Source organism: Nothobranchius furzeri, chromosome 1 (genome assembly GCF_043380555.1).
Source record: "Nothobranchius furzeri strain GRZ-AD chromosome 1, NfurGRZ-RIMD1, whole genome shotgun sequence".
In the NCBI taxonomy this organism is placed as follows: Eukaryota; Metazoa; Chordata; class Actinopteri; order Cyprinodontiformes; family Nothobranchiidae; genus Nothobranchius; species Nothobranchius furzeri.
The window spans coordinates 104,856,265-104,877,750 of NC_091741.1; the positions used below are offsets into that span (position 1 = coordinate 104,856,265).

At 45.4% G+C, this 21,486-nt stretch overlaps 1 long non-coding RNA gene across 1 annotated transcript; it reads right to left on the reverse strand.

Moving 5' to 3' along the window:
* Positions 1–4,069: 4,069 nt before the first annotated feature.
* Positions 4,070–5,238, reverse strand: LOC139072200 (uncharacterized). The gene is made up of 2 exons (XR_011521795.1): positions 5,041–5,238; positions 4,070–4,310 (listed from the first exon to the last, which is right to left on the reverse strand). It is a non-coding gene; the product is annotated as an uncharacterized lncRNA (long non-coding RNA).
* Between the last annotated feature and the right edge of the window lie 16,248 nt (positions 5,239–21,486).

Sequence of the window (21,486 nt, forward strand, 5' to 3'; positions counted from 1 at the left end):
AGTCCACAAACTTTGAAATAGTTTCTGCATCCAGGGCTCTGAACCTAGTAGCTGGAGCTTCACACACAGGGACAGGACATGGCAACGTAACATCACAGAGTATTGGAGAGTGGTCAGAGAACACAGGAGGCAAAGTCACAAGGTTCGTGACGGGTAGACCATAAGAGATAACCAGGTCCAGGGTGTGACCCCTGGCATGAGTTGGGGATGATACCCATTGAGTTAGATTGAATGACTCTAGCAAATTAAAAAAAAAACTTTAGCAAGCACGTTATCAGGACAGCAGATATGGATGTTAAAATCACCAAAAAATAGGACATAGTCATATTTTAGGATGCAGTCTGCCACAAGATCACAGAAATCATTAAGGAAGTTAGAGTCAGTCTTTGGAGGGCGATAAATCAGCACAACAAGCAGGGGGGGGGGGATGCACAGTTCAAATAAGCACAGTTCAAGGGAAGAAAATGACATGGTGGGTGTAAGCTGTTTACAAGGAAAGCTGGATTTAAAAACAACAACCAGCCCTCCACCTCTGCCCCGTGGTCTGGGGGTATTAAAACACGAGCAGCCAGGTGGTATCAGCTCGAGTAGGGAACTTGTGTCACCAAACGGGATCCAGGACTCACAGATGCAGAGAAAACCCAAGTCATGCTGAATAAAAAAGTCACGAAGAATAAAAGTTTTGTTCAGCACAGACCTGGCATTGACCAAACCAAACCGGGTCTGCAGCGAGGCTGCAGCACCAAGATCGCGCACGGACCCAGTCCCCTCTAACTCTGTGCCCGTAACCGAGCGCAGATTCTCCCAGCAAACCCCAGTCTGGCGAAATCTTCGAGCCGATTGGCCGTGGCGCGGTGCCGGTTCACCCTCAGAGCCGGCCGAGTTCCCTGAGCAGGGCGCCGAGTAATCCAGGAGACATCTCGGAACCATTGGGTCAGAAGCTGGGCCGGATCGGGCCAGCCGCTTGTTCAGGGATCCAGGCCGACGTCTCACGCGCCGGCTACCTCTCTTTCCTCGTCTTCTCTGATGCTTCCTTCTCGAGCTGGGGCGGACAGAGGGCCGACACATCACGGCTTGGGTGGAGAGAGCACGCGGGCAGTTCAACCAGCAGCATCGTCCGTGAGGTTCATGGCTCACACAGCCCGGTTCCCAGCGCGCGCTGCCGGCGACATCAACGGAAGGACGAAGCCTCAGCAGCACAGCTCGATCATATGTCAGCAGAGGATCCACACCATTCAAAAAAGGGATCAGCGACAAGAAAAGTGCATAAAAGCCAATAAAACGCCAATAAAATCCAATAAAAAGCAAGGTATCAGTGCGTAAAGAGGACGAGCAGCTCGCAGCGTGACCGTGCGCAAGCGCCATCTTACTCTGATCAATGCAATCGATGTTGATCAGATGTTGAGCAGTGTTTAGAGTCGTTGTCTGGTTGAAAGATCCAGATTCCTGATTCCTGGACGTTGGTCTCTAGAATCTGCTGATATGGAGTAGAATCCATGCATCCCTCAACTCTAACAAGATTCCCAGTCCCTGCACTGGCCACGCAGCTCATAGCATGATAGAACCACCACCATGTTTTAATGTAGGCTTCTTGGAATGCTGTGCTCTTGTTCCTCCATGCATAACGCCCTTGTTCTGCCCAAATAACTCTGTTTTAGTTTAATCAGTCCACACCACCTTATTCCAGAATGAAGCTGGCTAGTCCAGATGTGTTTTAGAAGACCTCCAGCAACTCTGTGCAGTGGGTGGAGAAAAGGCTTCCTCTGCATCACTCTCACATGCAGCATCTCCTTGTGTAAAGTGCACTGAATAGTTGAACGATGCACCGTGACTCCATCTGCAGCAAGATGATGCTGTAGGTCTCCGGTGCTGGTCTATGGGTGACTCTGACTGTTCTCACCATTCTTCCAGATGTTTCTGGGTCTGCCACTTGGAGCTTTAACTTCAACAGAGCCTGTGGTCTTCCACTTCCTCACATGTTCCTAATGGTAGAAACAGACAGCTGAGATCTCTGAGACAACTATGATGGTGAACATTCTGTTTTCAGGTCATGTGAGCTCATGTGGGACAGAATCAGCAACCTCACAGATTCACAGATAGCAAACAGTAACTATGTCCCTGATACCCCGCCAGCCAGCTGAGAATGAATTGAACATTTTTCCTCTAACTGGCTGACATCAGCACGACTCTACAACTGACTCTGGTTGCTCTGCAACGTTGAAGTTTTATTTCTACAAATAACACAAGCCTGGAGGAGTTCTGCTTTGTGGTGGAGTTGCTAATGCTAACAGTTAGCTTCTACTAGCAGATACGTTCTCGGCTGTTTCCTGGATGCTAAACCAACAACAGCCTTCCCCGTTGTGAGTCAAGATGGGTGAGTCCATGAATGTTAGTGGCAGTGTGACGTAGATCTGTCAGGATTTTCTGTCCTAGACTTTCACCGTCTGTTTTCTATTAGAAGCTAATGCAGGAGATACGTGTAGGAGACTATTTACATGAAACACTCAGAGTGACCCATTAGAGTCAGAAATACTCATTAAAATTTTTTTTCAGTGAACGACACCTTTTAAAGTGTCTTTCCGGAGTGTGCCTTATCCAATGGCACCATCTAGTGGCTGACAAGCATATCACACAAAAAGTCTGTTGCTCTGATTTTTTAAGATGCCGACTTCACGTTTCTGTTAATAAATGTGCTTCTGTAGCCGACAAACAGCTAAAACACGTTGTTTTACGAGTATTATTCTCATGTCATGTTGCGTTCTCATATGTTTATATTTTAGAGACTTACTTGTCCGCATCAGTCGAGGTATTCCTTAAACTTGAAGCAAGTAAACGGTAGTCTAACGCCATTGGTTAGTTCTGGTCGGCGCTCAGTTTTCTATGCATGGAGCTCTGTGGGGCAGAAGGCGTGGTTAGCAAGAAAAAAAAGACGTATTGCTTACATTTTATCACAGAACATGATGAGACAATAACTTTTACGGATTTCTGACAAATCATACACCATTTCTGAAAGTAGAAAACTCTGGAAAGGTACCTTAAGGGTAGTGGCCAGACTCAGCATTAAAATTGTAGAAATACAGTATAACTACACTTTACCATCTATATAAATATGAACTGGGTTCAGTTTTTTATTTTGTTAAGGAATTTAGTCATAGATCATTACAGAAAATCAAATTTTCTCCTCCAGGCAGTGAATAACTGTGTTTTGCACACGTCACTCATGCATGTCATACTAGGTAGCTGCTGTTGCTAGCATGGTAAATCACTGTATTTTGTTTAGTATCGTGTTCCTAACTAAAACAGAAAATTGCGTTTACAGCTGCAGCTAAAGGTCTGAGCCACATGTCCGTGTCCTACAAGTATTTTTAACTAATGTAGGTTTGATCTAAAATAATAACCTATATCTATAAATCCATTTAGAACCGCACCGGTACTTCTGGACTTCAGCAGGCGAGTCCCGTTAGCATGACTGCCGCAGCACTAACCGTGTTAGCTCCGGTAAAGAACAAGTAATTTGTGAAAGCTACGACACACACACACACACACACACACACACACACACACACACACACACACACACACAGATAATCTAAAAGATTATCCCCATTTTTCAACAATAGATCCTCCTATAGGACCGGTAGAACATCCGTGTCATCCTGGATTAGAAAACAACAATCCAAGCTAGCGAGTTAGCATCAGGAAGATTTATTCTGGTAAGCAATTGGTTAAATATTTTCCAATGTTATATCAATAAATACACACAGCAGTGAAGCTGGCAACACGTTATTTTACTCATCTGTAGATTACTGAATTATATTGGGACAATATGATGGAGCTAATCAGCTGAGAACATAACTGAAAGCTACCGGTGGAGCACAGACATGAAATATTTAAAAAACTTTAAACAACTGTACTAGGGCTGCAACTAACGATTATTTTCATAATCGATTAATCTGTCGATTATTTTTTCGATTAATCGATTAATCGGTTTGTTATTGTTTAGCTATTTAACCTATACAAGTGATGGATGCATTTCAGTTAAGAACAAAAAAACATAAGAGAATTGTGCAGTTGACTGCAATCTATTTTATTGCACATGAACACAGTCAGCAGTATAAAATGAGCTAAACAGTGCAAAATATCAGTCCAGAATAATTTTTAGCATTAGCTGGAAGCCTGCTCCTTCCACCATGGATAGTGGCCTCATGTCTTTTACCAGCATGTTTAGAATAGAGTTTGTAAGTGGTATGAATTGCTGGGGGGTGAGTGTCTTCTTCCCCATGTAGTTGTCCATCGTTGCTTGTTTTTTTCTGCATAAGAAACACAAATGGACTGAAATAAGTACACATATAAAATAAAGCAGCACACACACTACAACACTAAATCAATATTATATTATTTGAATTAATTAACAATATACAGTGATCATTTATTTTGAGGGTTACGTTCTACAAAATAGCCCGCAACAGGAGATATTCAGAAAAAAAGTAAAACATTTTTACTATTAAAAAGCTCTAAGTAAGAAGCTCATGAGGTTTTTACTTTGAGTCGGGAGTGTTTAAATTAGCCAGAGAAATGTGAAAAATGTTTATTTTGTGTAATACTGTTTAAGAAACATGATAAAAATGTGTTGTGAGGCGTTTTACAGCGTTAGATAGTAAAACAGCCTTTTAATAGTAAAAAAAATGACTTTTTCTGAATTTCTCCTGTATTTAAAAATTGAAAGCGTACAACTATGCCGCGTTATATTCACCTGGACACAGCTTGTCTGTATATTTTTCTCCGCGGAGTTGTCCTTTTTTGAATGAGGAACATAGTTATGGGTTTGTGCCGTTTTTCTCTTAACGAGAACATTCTTATAAACAGACGTGCTAAATTTGGCAAGCGCATGATACACAACACGGAGGAGATTCACGATTGCATCTAGTCAATCAGAAGTAGAACACCGCAGACTGACGCGGCAAAAAAACATGTTTAACATCCACTATAACGAACTCAGCTAAAACACTAAGTCCAGCTTGTTTATTTTCTGTTACTTACCGGGCTGGCTCTTCCAAATGACGGCTCACTTGACCGCGGTGCTCTTCCTCTGCTGCATCAGCCCCCACATGCTTTCGTCTCAAATGTGCTCCCATACTCGTGAGGTTTTTGTCCGGGGTTTCTCTTCAGTTTTGTCGCTTCTATTTTTCTTCCGTATTTCCTCTTGTTCCGCCATCTCTCACAGCAAGATGAGCGTCAGTAACGTGATACGTCATGAAAACCGAGGGCACCCATTGGCTCATTTCTTCTTCTACGGCTCCACTGGTAGATCAGTGGCTCATTACTGCCACACACTGGCGGCAAATTTAACAGCTTGTAACCGATGTCAGATTGTGGTAAAAAATAGACTTTATGCGGTAAAATATGATTATTAAACAACTAATCGATGACTAAAAAAGTTGTTAACTATTTTAATAATCGATTATAATCGATTAAATCGATTAGTTGTTTCAGCTCTAAACTGTACCGATTTTGGTTCAGAAGATGAACAGAATCCTCCCCGGTGTCCTGATCGGGCCACAGGTTTTCTGAGTGAAACGGCCCAAAGCATGTCTGCACCTCCGGTTCTGATATCCAGCTGCAGGGCACGGAGTTCGGTTGAACGTCTCCGGTAATCCAATATCTATTCTCGTCGCCGTATCTCAGAGAGAAAAAAACAAATCTGACCGACTAGCAGAGGCTTCAGAAGCTACATCTGACTGATGACACATTGTTCTCTGCTATAACTCTAACGCAGAAACACCGGAGTCAGGCGTTGTTTACTACAGCTGTTTCAGCAGAGCTCCATGTGAAACGTCACCAGCTGCCCAGGGCTTAGACCAGAAGTTAGTTTCTGTTTTTCCCACACCAGTAAAAAAACATCAAATTTTCTTAAAATTCCAGCCGCAAAAATCCAAAAACCTATTTCATCTGAGGTTTTAATACTTCTTCACACATGCCATTCAAAGGAATTTTGCCTCTGGCCAATACCTTTAAATGATTTAGGGACTTTATGTTTGAAGCCTACACATTATTCAGGTCTTATTAACCACGTCAACATGAGCAGAAAGGTTTGTTTCCTTATTGTGTGTGTGTGTGTGTGTGTGTGTGTGTGTGTGTGTGTGTGTGTGTGTGTGTGTGTGTGTGTGCGTGCGTGCGTGCGTGCGTGCGTGCGTGTGTGTGTGTGTGTGTGTGTGTGTGTGTCTGCTCTGTCTTCTCGATCCATAGTGAGTCGTGGTGGATGGCTGCTTATACTGAGCCAGGATTCTCTGGAGGTTTCTTCCTGTTAAAAGGGAGTTTTCCTCTCCACTGTCACTTTATGCTTGCTTAGTATGAGGATCGCTGTAAAGTCACTGACACTTATCAGTGACTTGATGCAATTTGCTGGGTTTCTTATATAGGAAACATTTTTTCTGACCTGAATTGGAATGTTTATTATGTGAAGTGCCTTGAGACGACTCTTGTCGTGATTTGGCGCTATATAAATAAATTGAATTGAGTTTAGTTTGCCGTCATCTTCTATTTGACCTGAGCACTTGCTACAATCCCTAGATGGTAGTCAGTTGTGGTAGGAGGGGTAGCATAATAACTGGTATGAACGGCGGGAGTATAAATAAAATGTATTTATTAACAAAGAATAAACACAAATACTCAGTCCTTGACTGGAATAATAAAACTAATTTACTCTATGAAAACAACTAAAGGCGATGGGGCAGAAATCAAAACACCTGAGTCAAAAGGCCTCAGGAAAGAAACAACGAAGATACTTTAACGAACGAAAAATGCCGGAGCAAAATAACCAGAAAACAACAAATCTCGACGGCTAAACTTTATTCTACTTACCAAAAGTAAAACGGAGCTCTAAAGCTGAAAACGGAACAAAAATTCAAGCTTTAAGAGCAGACAAAAAGGATCACGAAACGAAAACGGCTATTGAACAAAAGGAATTAACCAAAAAGAACTACTTATCTTACAACCAAATTATCAAAGTTCTTAATCCACGACAAAACCGTTTAATACCAAAAGATCCAAAGACTGAGGAGAGAAGGACAGGGTGTGAAGCTGTGGTTCTCCCTGAGAAATGACAGCCGCTGTCCTTTAAGCCATCACCTGATCAGAGCTGATGGCTTGCAGCTGCGCTGGTGAATGAAGGCCAAGGGGGAAAACCCGGCCTGACTGAGGACCTTTCCAAGGTCCTGAACTGGAAAAGGGAGCGGAGCTGGGCCTTTCAGGGAATGGGAGTCCAGCATCCGTAACAGCTCTGGTCTACAGCAAACCTGTAAACACCAATCACTTCTGACACTGCTGTAAAAATATAAAAACAAAAACAACTAATTTGAGGAATTTTCAATGATGTATCAAACTTTTTTATCATTATTTTTATGCAAAAACAAATTAAAGAAAGTCTTCCAGGTAGGGCTACCTTTTTGGGACAATTTTCAAAATTTGAATATCTGCTAAGTCTAAAAAAACAAGTGTTGTTCACACTCGTTTATTTGTTCCAAGCAAAAATATAAAATCTGTCACGTTATGAAAGACACCCATTGATGTATGAGACAGCAGATGAAGACGCCTACACTTCCATTACTGGCACCGAGAACAAGCTGATGATGCTGTTTCATTTTGGAGTCTGGAGCCAGAACGGGCTACGTGGTAGACTGATAAACTGTGCTGAGGGGAGCGTTTCTCCTGCCCAGTGCATGCTGGGACTGGCTCCAGCCTACCGCCAACCTGTTCAGCCTTACATGTAGATGTGTGGTTGTTGGTGGATGAGAACAGTTTCAGTCATTTGGACCCAGTTTGGTTGATCCTGCAGGCAGTCGTAGAAGTGAGTGAAGAGAAAGTCCAGCTATTTGGTTTTCCGGGATAAATCAGACAGTAAGAAATTGTGCGTCAGTCTCCATCAATTAGCAATCAATTAGCAGCGGCCCACATAAATCACCAAGTGCACTTCGTTAACTCCCACTCGTGTGAGGGCCGAGGGCTGCTGTGCTGGGTACGTGACCCTGCTATCGATCAGGACCACCTACCTTCCAGGCATCCTAAATGTGGGAGCAGACAACATGTCCAGGACGTCCTCGCCGTTCAGCTTGGCGTCGCTACCTCAGACTGTTTGCTCAGATCTGAAGCAGGTTCGGCACACCGCTGTGGACCTAGTTGGCCTTGGCCCAGGATGCTCCACACATGTTTTTGCCCGGTCTCGCCGATTCCCCCAACACCTGGACCAGTTTTTTGCTGGAACGGATCTCAGTGATTCTGAGCAGTTCCCAGGGCTGCAGCAGCTTGTGACGAGCCCCACCGTGGCTGCTTCCATGGAGGGAGGATACCCGTCTCTAGGTTGGGGTGGGACCAGACACCCCCTCCCAGTGGGCCCGAGGCTCGGGTTTGGCCGCATGCCGGATGCGTTTAGACACCTCACAGTTCCTAACGACGTAGTCCACATGAGTCAGTGCACGTCCCACCTCCTCTATCGCGTCTTGCACTGCTGAGGGCTGCTTTTCAGCGCTGGTGGGAGGAACTGGGTGCTCACCCGTCTCTCATCTCTACAGGCAGTGCTTTTTCAGTCCAACTCAGATCACTTTTATAAATCAGTCCCACAGTCAGGGTGGTATCAAGGTTTTCCTGGGGCCAGGGCAGGATGCCCCCCATCTCACAGGGCTTCTTCAGAAGCCTCCGTGTGTGGTTGTCCTTCCTGCAGGTCCTACTGGACAGCAGCCCAGCCTTCATCACTGTTGAGATGCGTGCTGAAGCTGTCTCAGTTTTTAATCTCCTACTAAAAAAATACTTTTCTAAGAGTCATCAGGTGCCGTGGACCTGCATTAGTCCCTAGTGGGATTTGACAGTGTTTTGGATGAAGCCCTGTCCGAGCCTTGGACCTGGTTTTGCTCAGGTTTCTGTTACTCACCACCACTTTGCTACCGGCTCTGACTGCCATCCCAGAGGCTCCATCATGCCTCAGGAGTCAAGCAACCACAGCACAGTTCTTCTGCAGCGATGCTTTTGTGTTCAGGCATCAGTGATTGTCTCTCTCATGAAATCCCGTGCGCTTTAGTCCGCTGGATCCCAGACTCGACTTTCTGGTGCAGAATGCTGAAAACAAACAGAACAGTCAGGCTAAAAGATCTACTAACACAGTCCAATTGAGCATTTGTCCAACTAAAATTCAGTACTGTTCTTAAAAAAGGACGAGTAGCTATTGATCATTTTAGAAAAAGACAAAGAGAGCTGTCCTACATGCAGGAGACGAGAGAGGGGATAGGGAACCAGATAGTTTAGGAAGTGAGAAAATGAGATCACCCACCTGATGGTCTTCCTGAAGAAACCTCATTTTCCTCCTTAGATGTCTCCATTCATCACTCTCCTGGTCTCTTTGCTGCTCCTACTGTAAATGGACACATTCTGATTAATGAGCAGAACTGTAGTTGAAGCTATTAACAGGATGTTATGCTGCTCAGGCTCTTAATGACCTGCACCGACCAGACCCACTTTACACTGCTCTAGGTAGCGATGGCCTATTAGACCGGCTTCCGACTGTACTTCTCGGTAAGTCCTGCTCCTCCTTTTCCTTCCTGTCTCTTTCTGCCTCCCATCTTGTCTCCCACTCCTCCCACTTGCTTCTCTTTGAATCAGTAGCTTGTTTCTCAGCTATCTTGGGTCCTATTGGGTAGAACAATAAAGCAGTGCAGATCCACACAACCAGGTTTTATATGCAACAGTTGTTTCCATGTGTTCAGTTGGGTCCTACTGGAGCTGCTTGTTTCAACATTAGTTTTGATGTTGTGTGGAAAACTACGCACAGCCACCACTAACAACGACATGGATGGTTCAGATCTGTGGAAGTCAGCATCTGTTGAAAGATTAAAATGAACAGTTTGAAGGGCTTTAGTTGAGAGAAACAAAGCTTAGTTCCATCAGATAGATGCTCTTTTGTAGCAACGTAGCATTTTGAAGGGGCTGTGGTGGTAGGAACAGGTACTGCAGCTTCAGAGCTTTGAGACCAACTAAGGTGCACATGAAAGTATAACCAACTGTGGCAAGGTGGAGAAACGAGGGCCCGGGCGGGATTTGATCCCCAGACTACCGGGTGAGAGTCATGTGCGCTACCCAGTCAGCCAGAGGGACATCCCCATGGCCAAGTAGCCAGGGCGCATGATCAATCGGGACACTGTGACAGGACGCTCACACTGCCATATCTTCCCCCTCTTTACACACACACACACACACACACACACACACACACACACACACACACACACACACACACACACACACACACACACACACACACACACACGCACGCACGCACACACACACACACACACGTAGCATAAAACCCCAGCCTTTCCAAACAAATATAATCCCTTGCCCATGAAGTAATCCTCCATGCACCCTGTGTACAGCTCTGATATGCTGCCCCACCTGTGTGTCAGGACGCCAGGTAAACTCTCTTGTGCACCTGGACACATTCTGTGCTTTTAAAGAGCCAGCATAATTACACGGAGAGGAGGAGCACAGCACCAGCAACGCTCATAGAGAACAAACGGCCATCCATCACATTTGATGTGACAGTGTGAGCGTCCTGTCACAGTGTCCCAATTGATCATGCGCCCTAGCTACTTGGCCATGGGGATGTCCCTTTGGCTGACTGGGTAGCGCGCATGACTCTCACCTGGGAGTCTGGGGATCGAATCCCGCCCGGGCCCTCGTTTCTCCACCTTGCCACGCAATGGCACCTGTTGGGGCTCCGCCCCTCTAATTAAAGGGGGAGCAGATATGAAAGTGGGTGTGGCCACTCAGGATTTTAAAAGATAAATGACCCGCTCTGAGTCAGACTGCAAAGCACTTTACATTCAATATCATTCACATGCTGGTGGTGATGAGCTACATTGTAGCCACGTGGCTTTTTCTGACTCCAGGTGTTTACCCGTCTATCTTCTATCAGCGGCCAAAGCAGGAAATACAGGAAGAAGACTATGGGTGTTTCTTAACGCCAAGGAACCTCGCCTTGATGTCCTGGCCCCGCCCTGGTTGCCTAGGGGATACGTCATCAGGAGCCGCCAAGATGTGTTCCAATGTTCATGTTCTACCAAGGCGCGTGTTCTCCATTTGTTAGCCGTTTAGCTAGCTGAGAAAAGATACACATGAGGTGTCTTGTAGCCTAGCCTTGGTCAAAAATTACCCAGAATACACAGCAGTATTTTCAAAAGGACGGCGGATCAGAAGCCGGCAGCCACTTCAGGGGCAATTTTCAAGTTTAAAAGTAAATCAGCTAATTTAAAATGTTTTTTTTTAGATTCAAAGATTATCTATGGTTGGTTAGTTGCTTAGCAGTTGCAGCTTTGGTGGCTAGCGGGTAGTAACTCACTTACGTATTTAATTTAATAAACATATACACAATTTTAAAAGTAAGACGCTCATTATATATTAATATTGAAACTTATACGTATAAAATATAACCGTATCTCCCGTGTCACGTGATGTTACGTGACTGCCGTGGAAGCCGTGGTCACGTGATGCAAGTCTGTTCCATTTAACCTTTACTTTGACCAAGGAAGGACAGTGTCCTCGTAAGCAAGGTGCCTGGCTTCGCGAGGCCAGGCACCTTGGCATTGAAAAACACCCTCCTTTCACGTTTAGCTTGCATGTGAAACTCAGGGTGACTGATCATGATTCTCTTGCATTAGTCTAAAAACCACCAGCAAAAACCCGTTTCAGACCAAAACCAACCATTGGACCAGCACCGAACCGTCCTCCACTCATCACACACGTATGTGGTCAGCAGCAGAACACCACTGGTGTCAGAGGTTCTCTGCTCAATCACACCAGAGGAGGAGAAACAGCCGGCTGCTACCACTTCAGCTTTAGGACAAACTACCAGAGTCCTGAAAAGAAAAACGCCGTTTGCAGTCACAAACAGCAAAAGGCGGCAACTGGTGTTTAGCTCTTTCTTGATTCCTGTGGCGATATGGATATCAGAAGGGCGTGGCTTTGGGATGAAAGCTGATGTGACCGTGTTTGTGTTGAAAAGCTAGCTTGTTTAGCAGATTTGATAGCAGCCCTTTTCACGCATTGCTATGCTGACTGGATCAAGTGCTGTGACTTTGGTTGAACCTCTGCTACAAAAGGATGAGGCGTCTTTGGGACTCAGCGATGGTCGCCGTGACCAATGAGCCACAGGATTTAAACACGTAAACAACAATATGTTTATGTTTATGTATTTAGCAGACGCTTTTGTCCAAAGCGACTTACAAGTGATAATCGGCATATTGCCCTTGAGGCTAACAACAACAATAACAACAACAACTTGACATCGGTCATGGAGAGTAGGGAACAAGGAGTGGACAGTAGAGAGGGGGGACGGGTGCAGGGAGTGTGCTAGTCTAGAAGATGATCTCTGAAGAGCAGGGTCTTCAGGAGTTTCTTGAAAGTTGAAAAGGAAGCCGCTGTTCTGGTAGTGCTTGGAAGGTCATTTCACATTTGTGGAACGATGCATGAGAAGAGTCTGGATTGTCCTGAGCGTGGTGTAGGCACCGCTAGCCGACGATCCTGTGGTGACCGGAGCGGCCGGGCCGAGACGTAAGCCTTTGCAAGAGGATTCAGGTAGATGGGAGCCGTACCATCTCGGACTTTGTATGCTAGTGTTAGCAATTTGAATTTGATGTGTGCTGCTAGCGGTAGCCAGTGGAGCGCTATGAACAGAGGGGTGACGTGTGCTCTTTTTGGCTGATTGAAGACCAGACGCGCCACTGCGTTCTGGACCATTTGAAGAGGTCTCACAGTCCAGCCTGGAAGACCAGTTAGAAGGGCATTGCAGTAATCGAGGTGGGAGATGACAGTAGATTGTACCAGGAGCTGGGTGGCATGTTGTGTTAGGTATGGTCTGATCTTTTGTATGTTATACAGCGCAAAGCAGCATGAACGAGCAACAGAGGCAACATGATCTTTAAAGGTCAGGTGTTCATCAATCTCAACACCCAGATTTCAAACTGCCTTTGAAGGAGCCAGAGATAGGAAGTCATTTTGGATTGATATGTTGTGCTGTATGGATGGTTTTGCTGTGATGACAAGTAGTTCAGTTTTAGAGAGGCTGAGTTGGAGATGGTGGGATTTCATCCATTTTGATATGTCATAAACATCTGGTCCATGGTGAAAGGGAGCCAATTCTTTAACTGAGCAGTTTTTATAAATGCAGTGATTGCAACATTCACCCATCATGCTTTCACATGATGGGTACGTCACACATTTCATCCAAAACGCTCCACGTTGGAGATGTTCACGCCACATCTTTTACTTTAGTTTAGTGATGCCAGCTTCACTTATGAAAACGTACATCTCCATGATGTGTCCACGCTTTCACAAAGCCTCATGATCAAACTACTCTTCTGGTAGTCTTACTCCTCGGGAGGACCTCATTATTTTCCCCAAAAGCAGGTTATTGTTCCAGCTACTGAAGGTTAAAACATGACACTGGTGTGTTGGTGGACATGCATCTGACCACAGCTGTTTTTCCCCCAGAGCTTTTTGTCTAAAGTAGGGTCTTCTGCTGACACACAGCCAGTGAACAACAAGACTGCCATATGATACGAAAGTCTTCACTCATCCACACACAGGCAAAAATACCAGATTTATCACCTGCAACAGCACACCTGCTTGGATGCCCTGTGGGATGGCGTACGCAGGACCAACGAGAAGAAGTCTGGAGCACAGAACCGCCGTAAGCAACAATTCTCTGGACTACACGATGGCGCGGAGGTCAATGATGGATCAGCAGCTTCCCTCAGATTCTGGACACTCTGAGTATTTCATCAAAATAGTCTCCTACCCCTATCTCCTGCATTAGCCTCCAATAGAAAACAGACAGTGAAACTCTAGGATTAGAAAAGCCTGACAGGTCTACGTCACACTGTCACTTACATTCATGGACTCACCCATCTGGACTCACGACGGGGAAAGCTGTTGTTGGTTTAGTCCAGAGAGAATGTCTCAGCTAGCAGAAGCTAATTGTTAGGATTAGCAACTCCACCACACAGCAGAACTCCTCCAGGCTTGTGTTATCTGTGGAGATGAAACATCAATGTTGCAGCACAGACAGAGTCGGTGATAGATTTGTGTTGCTGTTAGCCAATCAGAGGAGAGATGTCCACATATCAGGAAGTAAAACTCCAGATCCTGTAGTCTTAATCTCAGCTGTGGTACTGAAGCAGCCTGCGAGTGGATGAGTTGATTGTTGATAAAAGAACAAGTGATACCCAGTCCATGAAGATATGATGTGGAGAAGCCGTGGATCTAGTCCAGGTGTCTGAGCTCCTCACCCTTTCACCCCTCCGCGTGTCCCAACAGACCATGCCAGTAGCTTTACAGGGCGGACTCCTGGATTCATTCATTCAAAGGCAAAACACCCTTTGTGTATGACATGTGCTACATAAATCAGGCTGCGTCGGTAAAAAGGAAACCAAAATTGTCTCACAAGGAAGTTCATGGATTTCTCCTCGCTGTTGCAGGAGAAAACTGGTGTTAAAACTCACCTGCATGAGCAAACCTGGAAGTTTACTTGTTGCTGACGGAGGCCAAAGGGCAAAAGGTGAAGCTATAATAAAGCCTCACGTCCCAACCAGTGTTAGGAACGTTACTTTAAAAAAGTAATTAGTTATAGTTACTGATTACTTTGTCAAAAAAGTAACTCAGTTACTAACTGGGTTACAAGATCATAAAAGTAACTAATTACCAACAAAAATAACTACTTAGTTACTTTTTTCATTAAAGAATGTAAGAATTACTACAATAGTAAAATATAAATGACTAATGACTGGAACATAATAAAATGTATGTCAAAATGTTTTTATTAACCTGAATACTTTAAATAAATAAGCCCTTTACAGGAGGAACTACTAACAGGAGCATTACACTAATCTAGACTATTAAAAGGCCACTGTGTGATATTTAACAAGACCCCAATCAGCTAAAATTTAAAATTGCAAATAGAAACACCTGTAAAGGTTCCCAAGCCTTTAAATGGTCTCTCAGTCTAGTTAAATTACAGAAATTAATGTAATTTTGCACAGTATTCTAATTTTTCCAGCTTCACATAATTGTGTGTTTTTAGCAGCATTTCTGTTGCTGGTAATCTAGTAACGGTTAAATAAATAAATAAAACCATTTAAAATGACACTAGAAAAGGCACAAATTTGATGGAGGACTTAAATGTACTAACTTGGGTCAGACCCAACCACAGAAGAGCTGAAGCTGGGTGGTAAACACACACAGGTAGTTCTAATAACACCTGAGCTCCATGCCGTCTGAGACTGATGCATCAGTGTTACAGCGGGACTAAACACATGATCAGAAACAGGTTACAGCTGGATCATCTAGGAAGGCAGAAGATCAGGACGTCTGAGCGGTGAACAGGTGAGCGGACCTTCGGGATGTCCCGCTGTCACGCCAAGAAGGGCACGGCTGCAGACGCGCAGATTCGCTGCTGCAGATCCACACCTGCAGCAGCGAATCTGCGGGTCTGCAGCCGTAGACTATTCATCACGTCTTCCTCGTTCTTCACGGGCCGTGATGCTCTTGGATGAAAACATCTACCTCTTTAGCTCCTGATCAGCTGATGACAGCTTCAACACACCGCGCTGCTTAACGTACGCTTTTCCTTATCAGTAACAGAAACGATCGTTTTGTTAAAAGAAGATGTAATTAATTAGTTTGCTCGTCACAGAAAGAAATATTTTTCATTAACGTGGTTATTTTCAATGGCGTTATTCCCATCACTGCTCAGTTGTGTCTACAGCAGGCAGTTACTGAGACGGTGAGAACACTGAGGGTCTCCGCCCACCCGGCCAATCATCATCATGTTTGTAAGCGCGTTACCGACACCTCTCTCTCCCGGGCTGCAGCTGAAGTGTGGCGGTCAGAAAGCCTCACACTGTTGCTCAACGTTCGACAAGCACATAGGAACGCACAACCTTCCGTTCCCAGTAACGGTAACGGCGTTGCAACAGTGGGAAAAGTAATTAATTAGATTATTCCGTTACCTATAAAAGAACGCCGTTAGAAACGCCGTTATACTTAAACGGCGTTACTCCCAACACTGGTCCCAACCACGTACTGCGTTTCTACTTTCTGCTAACAGCATCAGCTAAAGCAAGCACCATTCCAACGCCATTAGCCTTAAGTGGGAGTGGGTAATAAAGTCTTTTGTGTCTGGGATGAAAGAAGTGGACAAAGATGAGCTCCCTGCAGTTATTTAGGAAGGTCTGCCAAAGCAATAAATACAACAAATTGGCTTCATGATGAAGAACAAGGAAAGATGCACGTTTGATGGCAGAACAAATGTTGCTGTTAATTGTTCTGCTGCAACAGGAAGACACGAGGAAACCACCGCTGCCGCTCTCCACACGCCTGTCTTCAGGAATATGATCATAACGTAGAGGGAAAGGCAGGAAAAGGGCCAATCAGCTGAAAGGAAGTACTTTTTATGTCAGTCAGTTTAACACAATCCTGTGTTTATGGCACAAACACCATACCCGCCTATGTCTGTAGCACGTTTAAAATACAGCTGCCCAAAGAACTGCACAGGCAGGATCAATGCAAACCCACTAAAGGCAACAATAAACAAGTTAATGGCAGCAACAAGTAAATACAAACATGGAGAGAAGGGTGCAGCCAGCAGAGTGGGGAGATGGGATCACCAGTGGTAACTGCATCATTTTTTTGTTTGTTGATGAAATAGTTTCTTTTTTTTTTTTGGCAAAAACATTTTTGCAGACTAAAATGAAACAAAACAAAGAATTCACGTCAATAAAGACTATAATAAGGCAAATACATCAATCGACATTTTAGTCGACGAATTAAAGAAAACCAGAAAACTCGACAGGAATGAAAATCCAGCCAGAAAGCTAAAAAGCTCTGCACACCTTTTAGCTTCAGAACCATTAAGGAACACAAGTCGACCTGCTGTTTGACAGAGTCTTTGTTCACCAGCTGCTCATGCACACACACACACTTTTACACTTCAGGTTAACATTGTTAGTCATTTGACATCTAAAACACACAAAAGGTTCAGAAATAGTCAGTTACTAAGCAGTTTATGATCTCATTTCCAGACCCTCCGTGACCTTTACTCTGACCCAGACATGATTAAATCCATCAAACATGGCTGACCCAGATCCAGTTCTTGTTGCTGATAATAGACTCAAACCATCCACCCATCAGATCCAGCCTATCAGATGCTCTCATTTCATTAAGACAAACCAGATCATTTTAATAACTCTGCACATGTTTACAGATCCTTAAATACAAATTATTGTTTTGGTTTTTATTGTTGAGCAGATAAAACCCCATAATAAAATATCTATGTATGCCCTGAGGACTTGGACCATCTGAGCCACGTGTGAAGAGCTTCAGACCTGAACCCACAACAACAATAAGTCCTGCAGGTCCCGACAAGGAAGGTGGTCCGCACTGAAGGTCCTGATGAGGCGTAACAAAAACACACACACGTTCCTCTCAGGAACAAAGTGTAGCCGTCTGCATGGAAACGGCGAGTGAGGAGTTTAGAGAGGAAGCTAAAACTGTAACTATGACTACGTTTACATGCAGCCAATATCCGGGTTATGATCGGGTTAAGGTCGGTATTCGGGTTTCTGAGCTGATCAGAATAACCCGTTTACAAGCATAAATAGAAAGAGTTACCCCTAACTTGCATTACCCGATGTAAATGCGGACGTTGGGGTAGCGTCAGGACGTATGGACTACGTCAAGACGCAATATGCGTCATTTCCGGTTTTTCTTGTTCCGGTATCCGTGAAAACAACAACATGTTTCCCAGTTCGGAAGAGATAGCGACCGCGTTTGTTTGCGCTTTAGTTTCCTCGTCACTCAAAGTGTGGTGCTGTGCCGCGACTTGCCATGTTGCTCCCAACTTGTTGTTTACTTCCGGTGTTCTGGCGCATACAAGACGTCTCGCTACTCAAAAGACCAAGATTCCTTGCGAACAGAGCATGCGCAGAACACACGCTTTGATGGGGATATCCCGGTATGTGTTTACACGACCAAACATTCGGGTTAGAAGAGGGTTACCCCAGGTGTAGTAACCGGGTTTTTAAAAACCCGGTTATGAGCATATTCGGGTTTTTGGCGGTGTTTACATGGCCGTGCGGAACCGGGTTATTGTGAATATTCGGGTTTTAAAAGGGTTACTGGCTGCATGTAAACGCACTGTATGACAATAATTACCTGATTTCCCTCACAGAACCCATAACCAAACAAGATGTGTACAGAATCCTGAATACACACATGACCGTGTGTGTGTGTGTGTGTGTGTGTGTGTGTGTGTGTGTGTGTGTGTGTGTGCGCGCGCGTGTGTGTGTGTGTGTGTGTGTGTGTGTGTGTGTGTGTGTGTGTGTGTGTGTGTGTGTGTGTGTGTGTGTGTGTGTGTGTGTGTGTGTGTGTGTGTGTGTGTGTGTGGCCACATTCTTCACCACACACAGCCAAATGAGTGAAATTCAATCACCTATTTCATTTTGGATCCAGGACACATCTCCACCCCATTCCCTCCTGCTTGCTGCTGCGCTTCATCCACCATCAGCTGACTGGTGTGTGGAACGAGGATGAAAGAGCAGATCAGTCCGCTCCAGTGGGAAAAGCGATGGGAGTGATGAAGGCGAACAACTAGAGGAGGAAACTTCAGCAACACTAGACATGATCTAAGAAAGACCAGACAAAGACTGGGAGTAAAAGGACCAACTGGAGCACGGGTTATCTCGCTGAAGGATTCATTTGATTTGTCAAAGAGGAAGGTAAATAGTGTGACAGTTTGACAGTAGCCGCGGGTAAAAAGTCTGGGATAGCCTCACTTTTTCTAAAGTCCCTGGAAGAAAAGACCTGCTAAGCTGTTACATAAAATAGCAGCACCGAGTGAAAACTGGAATCAGAGTGTCAGAGAATGTCCACAATCAGCCCAAAGACCAACCAGAAGAGCTGCTATCCAGGAAAACTGCCCACAGACGCTGTCAAGTGTCATTTCTCAGCTATCTCCCGTTTCTGCTAGTCTGAGCTCATGGCCGACTCAACAGGAAGCGGGCTCCGTTATGTAATCAGACTTTGCTAATCGAACTGCTGACCCAGAAACTCACGTCCCACTCCACGGGGACATGTTTGCATGTGCCACTCAGGTCAGCTGCTCAGTTAGCCCAGGCCACCCAGCAGACTCATTTCCAAGGATGATGTTAACAACTCTCTAGCAGCTACATGAACAAGATAAACCCTGACTCTGTCACACCACACCGTAGGACCGCCCTCTTCCCCATGATGGCTGGCATAATCCCGCATTTCCCTATGGAGGACATGTGTTACTGTCCACTATAGTGAATAAGTAGATACTAATATTTTGGCTGTTGTTTGTTTATTTATTTAGTATGAGCATTGCTGTTATGATGTCTTGTCTCATCCTGGTGTGACAGCAGCATCTGAACCCGGCGACCTTGCCAGCGACAACATCTGGTAGGGATCTGGACATTTTTAGCTTTTTTAATCAGCTCCAGGTCAAAGGGAACACTGTTTATCACATGGTGTTATAAACACAGAGGAGTGAATTCTGGCAGCTTGTTGACATCGATGAACACCAGCAGGGAGAACGTTCGCTAACAGTCGTAAGCTAGCTAACAGTACACCCACAGTGCCCCACCTAGGTGTGCTACTTCTTCTGGTAACTGAACTGGGCTTGAACTAGCTGAAGCCGTGCTAAACATCATAAATACCACCAACAGTAAAAAAACAAGCTCAGACCTTACTTCCCTTCGTTTAGTACTCGTGTCGCTCACGGTTTACTTTTGCCTTCTAATTTGGCGATGTAGGTGCAAAGAGCCAATAGCAGCCTGAGTGAGGGATGGGTGGGCGTGGCCACCTCTGCTTGTCTTCTAACAGTGACAGAGCCCTGAAACGGCTCATTCTGGAAGGTACTGACTCTGGGAAGAACAACGCTGTCGAGAAGCTTTAGGTGAGAGGGACTTAGTGTAACGAACTTCATGAACATGGCGTGTATCAACCATAGAACCATTTTAACCTAAACAGTCATAATGTGTCTGCTGTAAATGCCAGATACATTTACAAGTTAGTTTTCTCCAGAGAGATAAGATGGTGGGCTCAGACGTTCAGGGGCGCCTCGTTTCAACTGTTGTCTAGGGCTCAGATACCATGGCACCTGGCCTCCCCCCTCCCCTTGGCACACCTGAGAAAGGGCTGAACTGGCCCGAGTGGTAATCTGTCCACTGATGGGACGGGGACTCATTAAGACGAGAGAGCTGAAGCTAAATGTGCTCATTTGAACATCGTATAAACTTCAGTGTCACTGAAATGGCGATGAAAACGGTTCAGTTAGCATGCAGATGCAGAGCATGCATCTCTCATTTGAATTAAGCTGCAACAATCATGTCTTTCGGGCCAGAGGACATGTTTGACCCTTTGTAATGATGTGGCTGCAATTCATTAAGGGACGTTTCACTCTGCAGTGACTACATATGTCTCAGGTATTATTATGGGATGGCGTTATTTTTGCTCCTGATTTTAATTGAAAACGTGAAATTACTCAACTACGTGGTGTGTGTGCGTGTGTGTGTGTGCGTGTGTGTGTGTTTCAGCAGCCACTAAAAGTTTCCTGGTAACTTCGTCTCATTGGTGTTTTGGTGTGAGAAACGATTCTATTAAAATCTGAGCAAAAACTAATTTGGTGAGTGAAGAAATTCTACGAAGGGCAGAAACTCACTTCTACTCCATCATTAGTCCAGGACTCATGAGGATGTTATTGAGTTTAACAGTAGACGCTCGTTAGCGTCTCTGCTTCCTGACAGGTCAGACACAAAGGTTTCCTCCAACACCAGAATGGTGCTTATTTACGTTTCTGACTGTATGTGCATGTGTGAGCATGAGGGAGGGAGTGTGTGACTGTGTTTGTGTATGACTGTATATGTCAGGTGGGGCCTTTGACTCCTCCCTTCTCCTGGGACCTCCTTTGATGATATAGATCTTCGTCTCCCCTCCCCCCTGTCACACCTGGTGTGGGTGTGATGCCTTGGTCTGCCTGAGTGTTCGTGGCTCCCGGGTCAGGGAGTTTAAGATTTTTGGCATCTGCCTGATCAATCCCGGTGGCGGCCTGGGGGGGTCTGGGTCCCTGGGCTCTGCTGGGTCCCCGGCGGGGGTGGTCGCCCCTGGGTCCCGGGTCGCTGGGTCCCGGACTCGGCCGGCTAGGGGGTGGGAGGCTGCGGGCAGGCCTGAGGACTTGCCGCTGATATCTCCCGGGGCTCTGCCAGCTGCTGGTTGTGGCCCCCCGGGGCGATCCTCTGTGCCTCTCGAGGGGGGCGGGGGCCTTTCTGGTTGCGGGCTCCTTGGGGTTCCTGTGTTCTGGGGCAGCGCCTGGGTCTCTGGGACTTGGAGCTCCCCCCCGTCTCCTACGCGTCTTTGGGGGGCAGATCT